Source organism: Osmia bicornis, unplaced genomic scaffold, assembly GCF_907164935.1.
Source record: "Osmia bicornis bicornis unplaced genomic scaffold, iOsmBic2.1, whole genome shotgun sequence".
NCBI lineage: Eukaryota > Metazoa > Arthropoda > Insecta > Hymenoptera > Megachilidae > Osmia > Osmia bicornis.
Window position 1 is genome coordinate 98,809 of NW_025791435.1, and position 7,041 is coordinate 105,849.

Consider the following 7,041-nt stretch of genomic DNA (forward strand, 5'->3'; position numbering starts at 1 on the left):
GCACCTCTCGTGGCTGCTACCGAATCCACGAGGATGCGTTCCGTAACCGCGTTTGCTGTATTACCGAGTGCTAGAATCTATAGTTTGGTATGCGTCTCCGGTATGGAGCGAGGCGGTGGAGTCCGGATGTGTGAGACAGCGATTGACATCGACACAGCGGTTGGGGTTACTGCGCGTGACACGCGCGTATCGTACCGTTTCATCAGAGGCATTGTGCGCGCTGTCAGGTTGCATGCCGTGGGACTTGTTAATAAGGGCCAGGGCCGCTTTGTATGGGTACGAGGAGGCGGAGGACCCGGAGGAGCGCGTGAATCTGCCGCAGGTGGTGGAATATGACATCTTTGACCGCTGGCAAACTCGATGTACAACCGCGGAGAGCGGCGCCTGGACTCGCAGGCTGATTCCCAACATCGAGGCGTGGGTGGAGAGCAATGGAGCACGTTACCTAACCTTTAATCTGGCGCAGGTGATGACAGGTCCCGCATGCTTTGCTCATTATCTCCATCGGATAGGAAGAAGTCCGTCCCCGAGCTGCTGGTTTTGCGATCCTCCAGTGGACGATGATGCGTGCCACACAGTGTTTGTGTGTGATCGTTGGGCAGTGCAACGAACACTTCTGTACCTGGAGGTAGGGGAGCTGACTCTGGAGTCGTTTGCAAGTTGTCTTCTGGATAGACGAAGGCGACGCTCTCTTATATCGTTTGTAACCGAGGTGATGACCAAAAAGGAGAGTGTGGAGAGAGCAAGAGAACGCGCAGGGTTAATGGTGCCTCGTCGAGTCCGCCGGCGAGGCTCCCGTCACTCCCGCGGCACACGCGGATCCCGGGCGAGGGGTGGCCGCGGGCGCCGGTGAGGCCAGACCGGCGAAATTAATGGCACTAGTGAGGGCAAGCCAAACACACGCACGTACTCAACCCGACCACCTAATTATGTTTGCGGGTATGTGAGTTAAGTATGTGAGTTTAGTATGTGTATTATTGTATCTGCGAGTTTATCTGTGAATTTATAAGTCAAGAAAACATTTGTAAGGGAAGGTAAGGAGTTACGGAGAATGTTATTAATAAATGGACGCCTTGCAGGCATTATTGCTTGACCATAACTTAATGTTTGTGTTTACCCAGTCCAGTAATAGGAATGCTGTACTCGTGTCATAAAATAGGGCACATACACAGAAGTTCGAAGGTAGGGTTCATTCATTGAGTTGATCATTACCGGCACAATCGATGCCAAGAATATTATTCGCGTGTCTGGAAAATTGAGGCGAAGTCGTACTCGTGAGGCCACGCTGAGCGAGAGCAGGGAGGAAGGTGAGCCGCGAAGGAGCACTTCCGCACGGGCAACTTGCCCCACCCATACAAAATCCGACTTAAAAATTTAATGGGTGCAGTATGCAGGCAGTCCGAAGCCGGGTTAACGAGTTCCGTCACCATTGGCAAATAGCAGTTGGGAAGGGCCCACACGGGGAGTACGGTAAGGAAAATCAACCGCGGATCGGAGTCCGGGAGAGGGTCGAGACGCGAGCTTAATACGCCTGAAACTCCAGGTCATCAATTGAAAATCATGCTGTGCAAAATGCAATTATGATTAAATTGATGAAACGCAATCTTGAAATAGTCAAAAATTCTAAAGTTGACAAGGAACCAGGGTCAATGATTCGTAGTTGAAGGACTATGTTAGTATTATGATTGAGAATTGAGAAGTGTCGAAGATTTGAATTAACTTATCATAAGAATAAAATTAAGAGGCAACTAATACAGTCCCGCGAAGGCAATTGATGCGAATCTTTCTCAAAATTAAGCGTTGCCAGGAAGATAGGTAGGTATTCGGACAATGAAGCATGTATTAGAGTTGAGTTTTCATGATTGGATTTAAAATTAGGCGTGAGAACTAGAAGTTTTAAGCGTCTCGTCAAGCGGGTGAAAGGCGCGTACCGGCGGGCAATGAGCGAATTAAGTAGCCCATTCGCACGTAATGTCCAGAGCTAAGTCGATGAGACGACCATCGGCCGATGTAAGAAGAACTGCAAGCGAGCCGCGTCCGTGTACGACGGCCTGAAGGCGCCAATCTGGAGAGACTCCGCGCGAGGTCCATTTTTAGTCGCCTTTTAAGACAAGCCAGGGAGGCTGGAGACGTATTCTGTAACCCCCGCCTCCAGGGGAAATTCAATTCCATATTTCAAATCATAGCCCAGCAAAGAACCAGGACACGAACGTGATGAGCCTGGAGTTTGAGGTTGCCGATTGACAGTCATGCAACGCAGGAAATGCAATTATATTTAGGTTGATAGAATGTAGTTTGCATAAAAGAGTATGTTATAGTTCAACATTTCCAAATTAAGGATAACAGGGAGCTAGAGTTGATAATTCATAATTCATAATTATGAATCTATACTAGTAATTAGAAGTTGAGAGGGATTCGTAAATTGAGTTTTGTATTAACGTGGGAGTTGAAGCTAAGGGGCCATAAATGTAAGTTCACAAAATAGGCTGCTGATCACTATTTCAGGATTTAGGATCAGCAGAATGCTAGAAACGATGTTCACAGAGTGAAAGGTTACATTAGAGTTATGAGAGGTTCCGTACTCTGGTTTTAGGTATATATGCGAGCTAGAAATTAGATTTAAGATTGGATGGATTCAACCGTTGATGAGCCGATAATCGCTGTTGGTTAGTTCCCTAGCTGCTTGCCCAAGCAGTTGCACAATTGAAGTTAGAGTATAATTGAGACTTCAGCAGGTCAGAGATCAGCCGATCCGCGTGAGCCACTCGTTGGAGGCGAAGCGCCTCATCGAGAGATGGGAGAAACATGCGGACGAGCGACGAGCGAATTCCGCCGCCCGCTTGCGGGTGATGATGAAAACAGGTCAGTGGATCAGCCACCAGTTAACGTCCAAGGAGTGTGGCCAAGTCGCGCCCATGCACGTGAAACCTGCCGTTAGCTATAATAAGGACTTCGCGCGCGACCAGTTTTGCTTCATTTTTAACGACGTCGGGCCAAGGAAGCTGGGGACAGATTCTACAATCCCCGCCTCCAAAGGGAGTTCAATTCAATTAATACAGTTCTCTACTTTGCTAGTTGGTCGGACAGACGAGCCATAGTGCCACAGGATATATAAGAGATATGAAAGAAGCATTCATAGATTTAGGCTATACTTGGTTACATGAGGGTTTAGCACAATCGTTTGCATATTTCTGACAGAGAGCCCGATACTTGGTGAGCAGACGACAGCTTCCAGAAGCCATCGCCGTAATTAACAGAGAGCAAACTATGTTTGAATTAGGTTATGCAATTGTGTTTGCGTTTGATTAGTTTATAATGTATGAAGCTGAAATTGAGACTGGGGTTGAGGCTGGGATTGAAATTAAAATTTCCTGGTTCAAACTTACCCTTCCTTCGGTTATTTGTGCGGGAGTGACATACCATTCTGACAACCGTGGGCGGCTCGCAATGTGTGTTGCAGTTGCCCTTTCGTAAGACAGGCTGAGAAGGTGTCAAACTTGATTGATATGCCAAATCAGGTTGATTAGCCGTCCAGATAAAAGGCAGCATCAACAATGGCAGCAGTGCACGTAACCTTCCTTTGGTTCTCTCAAAACCTCATGTCACAGTTCTCATCTCGTGAGTCGGGTTGGGTAGATGTCAATTTAGATTTGGTGAGGCAGATCAGGGTGGACCAGTCGCCAAGATAAGGAGGCTGCATCAGCAATGCCCATAACACTCGACGTCCTCGATGAATGTACGTCGCAGCCACGAAATAGAACCGCAAGGTTCGCTTGCAGTAAAACATTAGTGAAGCGAGCTCGTATCACTGGTACAATTCCGTAACACTTATAGAACCGCACAGATTACAGGGAGACACAAAAAGAACGCGCACACACATGCACCAAAGAAGATAACCTAGCACTTAGTGTCCACATAGTCGTGAGGTGCCGCGAAGCACAGCAACGTTCCCCCGCAACGGGGGAAGAGGCTGTCTATTACCTGCGTCAGCAGCTGGGGGTCCAGGATCTCCGAGACCGGGGACGCCCGTGCCCGGAGCTTTCCCATGACCATCTGGTAAGGGCGCCCCTACGGGTCCTCGTTCAGAGAGCCCTGGAGCTCCTCCCACGCCTGGGATTTCGCGTCCCAGATGGCCTGCCTCTGGGCTACCACGAAGACGTGGTATGTGCCCCTCAGCAGATCCTCCCTCGCCGGGTGGCGGACTCGAGCCCTTCGGGCGCGCTGCCACTGGCGCCGGGCGTGCTGACACTCGGATCGGAGATCCGCAATGTCGCCCGACCACCAGTACACCGCCCTCCGTGGGGGGGGAGGGCAGGCGCGGGGCCCGGGGCATGGCGGTGTCGCATATTGCGGTCATCGCCTCCCGGAACCACTTAGCCTCCCCCTCAACGTCCGCGACCGGCCCGGCAATGGCTGCGGCCATCAGCATGTCCTTGTCCAGCCTCTTCAGCACCCAGCCACGCAGTGGCGGGCCACGCGCCGGCCTGGGGGCGGCGGGGAGGGAGTAGCTGAATGTGTATAGATGATCACTCAGCGTCTCCCTCGCCGCCACCCTCCAATTTTGCACCAAGCGCCCGGCCACAGGGGACGCCCAGCCCAGATCCACAATGGATTCCCCCTGAGCCCTAACGCAGGTGCTGGCGCAGCCCCTGTTCAGGAGCAGGAGCCCCGCGCTAGCCGCCCAGAGGAGTACCGCCCCTCCTCTCGCGTCGGTCCTCGGGGACCCCCAGGCATCGGCCTTAGAGGTGAAATCCCCGAGGACCAACGTCGGCCGGGTGTGGGCGCTAACCAGAACGCTCCCCACCCGGTTCAGAAACTCCTCGAACCGCTCCAGGGACCAGTTGGGTGGCGCGTACACGCCTATCACTGCTACGCCCCCCCCCCCCCCCCCCCCCAGTCAACGGCCACGAAATCCCGCCCCCGTGCTAAGACATCGGCGGGCGGGGGGACGTGCCGACCCCCCAGGACGATGGCGACGGAGCCCGCCGCGTCGCCGAACCAGTTGGGTCGGTCCAGTACGCGGTACGACTCCGACACCACCGCAACCTCAATCTGCCACTCGGCCAGGGTTTGTAGCAAAAGGTCCTGCGCCCCGGCCAAGTGGTTGATGTTGGCCTACAGGAAAGGACCCTTAGGCCCCATTGCGCGCCGGCTCCACCGCTGCCTGCACAGCTGCTCCTGCGTTGCTGGGGCCCGCTACCCCAGTGGGCGATGCAGCCGGTGACTGCTTCGCGCTCGTCTTTTTGGCGGACTTCTTCCGCCCTTTCGTCGCGGAGACCGACGGGCATCCTCTGGTGCCCATCCTGTGCCCCGCGGGCCGCCCTGAATCGGTGCACAGGGGGCACCGCGGCGGGGCCGTACAGCCACTCGCTCGATGGTCCAGATCGCCGCAGTTGAAGCAACGATACGAACGATCGACCCCGCAGGGACACCGCTGCCTGACATGTCCAGTTTCCAGGCAGCGGTAGCACTGCAGGAGGCGAGCTGCCAGGGCCTCTACCCGTGCTGAGGACCAGCCGACTCTCAGCCTCCCCGCGTCGACGACCTTGTTGGCTGCGGTGAGGGGGCACCTCACCCAGACCCTCCCCAGGCCACGGGGTGGGGCGCGAATTTCCCCCACCTTGACCTCCTCCGCGGTGCAGGCTCCTGCGGTTGCCACCGCCGCTGCTACCTCCTCCCGGGTGACCGAATCGTTGAGCCCGATGAGGCGGATCTCGCCCATTTTAACTGGGCACGCCACCCTAACCTCATCGGACCCTCAACTAAACATAAGAAGCATGGCAGGCGAGTAAACAGACGAGCATATGTGGACTCGACATAAGCAGAGCAAAGCAATTAACCAACAAAACCTGAAAACCTCAGATGTCAACATCCAGCCAAGCAACCAAGCAGCAGGGAATAATAGTAAAGAGTATTTAATATTTAACCCTAGCACACAATTTGAACACACTGTTCAAATAAAATTCAAACAAACTATAAAACTGAAATGAAAATGAACCAAGGATGTAAAAGGTAAAGTAAAGATGCAAAGATGCCAGACAATAGCAGATAGCAATGCCAAAAGAAGTAAAACACAGAATGCCAATATTGTCAAAAGTAAAAGGTAAAGTATAATGTATACTATAGACAGCAGATTCTCATGCGAAGTAGGTACACGCATTACCACAAAATGAAGAAACAAGATCACCACAACAGAAAGGTACGCTATATAGTATAACAAATAAATGCATGTGCGACAGGGAATTCCTCATAATCATCTATTAAAACTATCAAAGTGACTGAAAGAAGAATTACAGATAATAAGAAGAGAACTGAGAGCTTATATGAAGTGTTCAAACCAGCGAAGCTGAGAAGCTGAGAATCCCTCCTGCGAGGCCCACATAGCCAAGATAACCAGGATAACGTAAATGAAAAGAGCAACATAAAACATAAAATTGAGCAGGTCAATCAATGGCGCTAACGTCAGACATTGTATACAATACATAATATATTCCTATCACGTCAATTAATGGGAAAAGCACTAAATCTTCAAAGAAGGGAAGATCAGCTGGGAATAAAAGCAAAAGAAGAAATAGATGGTGAGCATAATGTAACACTGATAATTGGAATTATTGTTTGAAATTATTGAAACTGCTTAAACTTGCTTGCAGGAACATTTCACGCAACCACGACCTCAAATTCGTTTAATAAGCAAAGATGGTGGAGAAACAATCAAATCATCAAATGAAGGCAGTGAGCAATAAATAAATTAATTATTAATTATTGTTAGCAAATCATAATAAAGATAAGTAGCAATATATATCCCATAACATGAATGATGATGAATATAATGAACATAGTAGGAAGAGATAGAACTATTAACATCATAAGATACCATGATATTAAATATTAAACCGTAAATCATAATATTAATCCATTTGCAGAAAACCCTACGCCAGCCAACAGAAGTGGAGGCAAAACGTAACGATTAATAGGAGAGGAAAATACCCACCTGACATAATATGAGGAGCAACATGAAACGTAAATCAGCATAAAACCTGA

General features: G+C 50.5%; 1 long non-coding RNA gene across 1 annotated transcript; it reads left to right on the forward strand.

Moving 5' to 3' along the window:
- The first annotated feature begins 6,346 nt into the window (after positions 1–6,346).
- On the forward strand, positions 6,347–7,041 carry LOC123989169. The gene is made up of 3 exons (XR_006830469.1): positions 6,347–6,578; positions 6,651–6,732; positions 6,924–7,041. It is a non-coding gene; the product is annotated as an uncharacterized LOC123989169 (long non-coding RNA).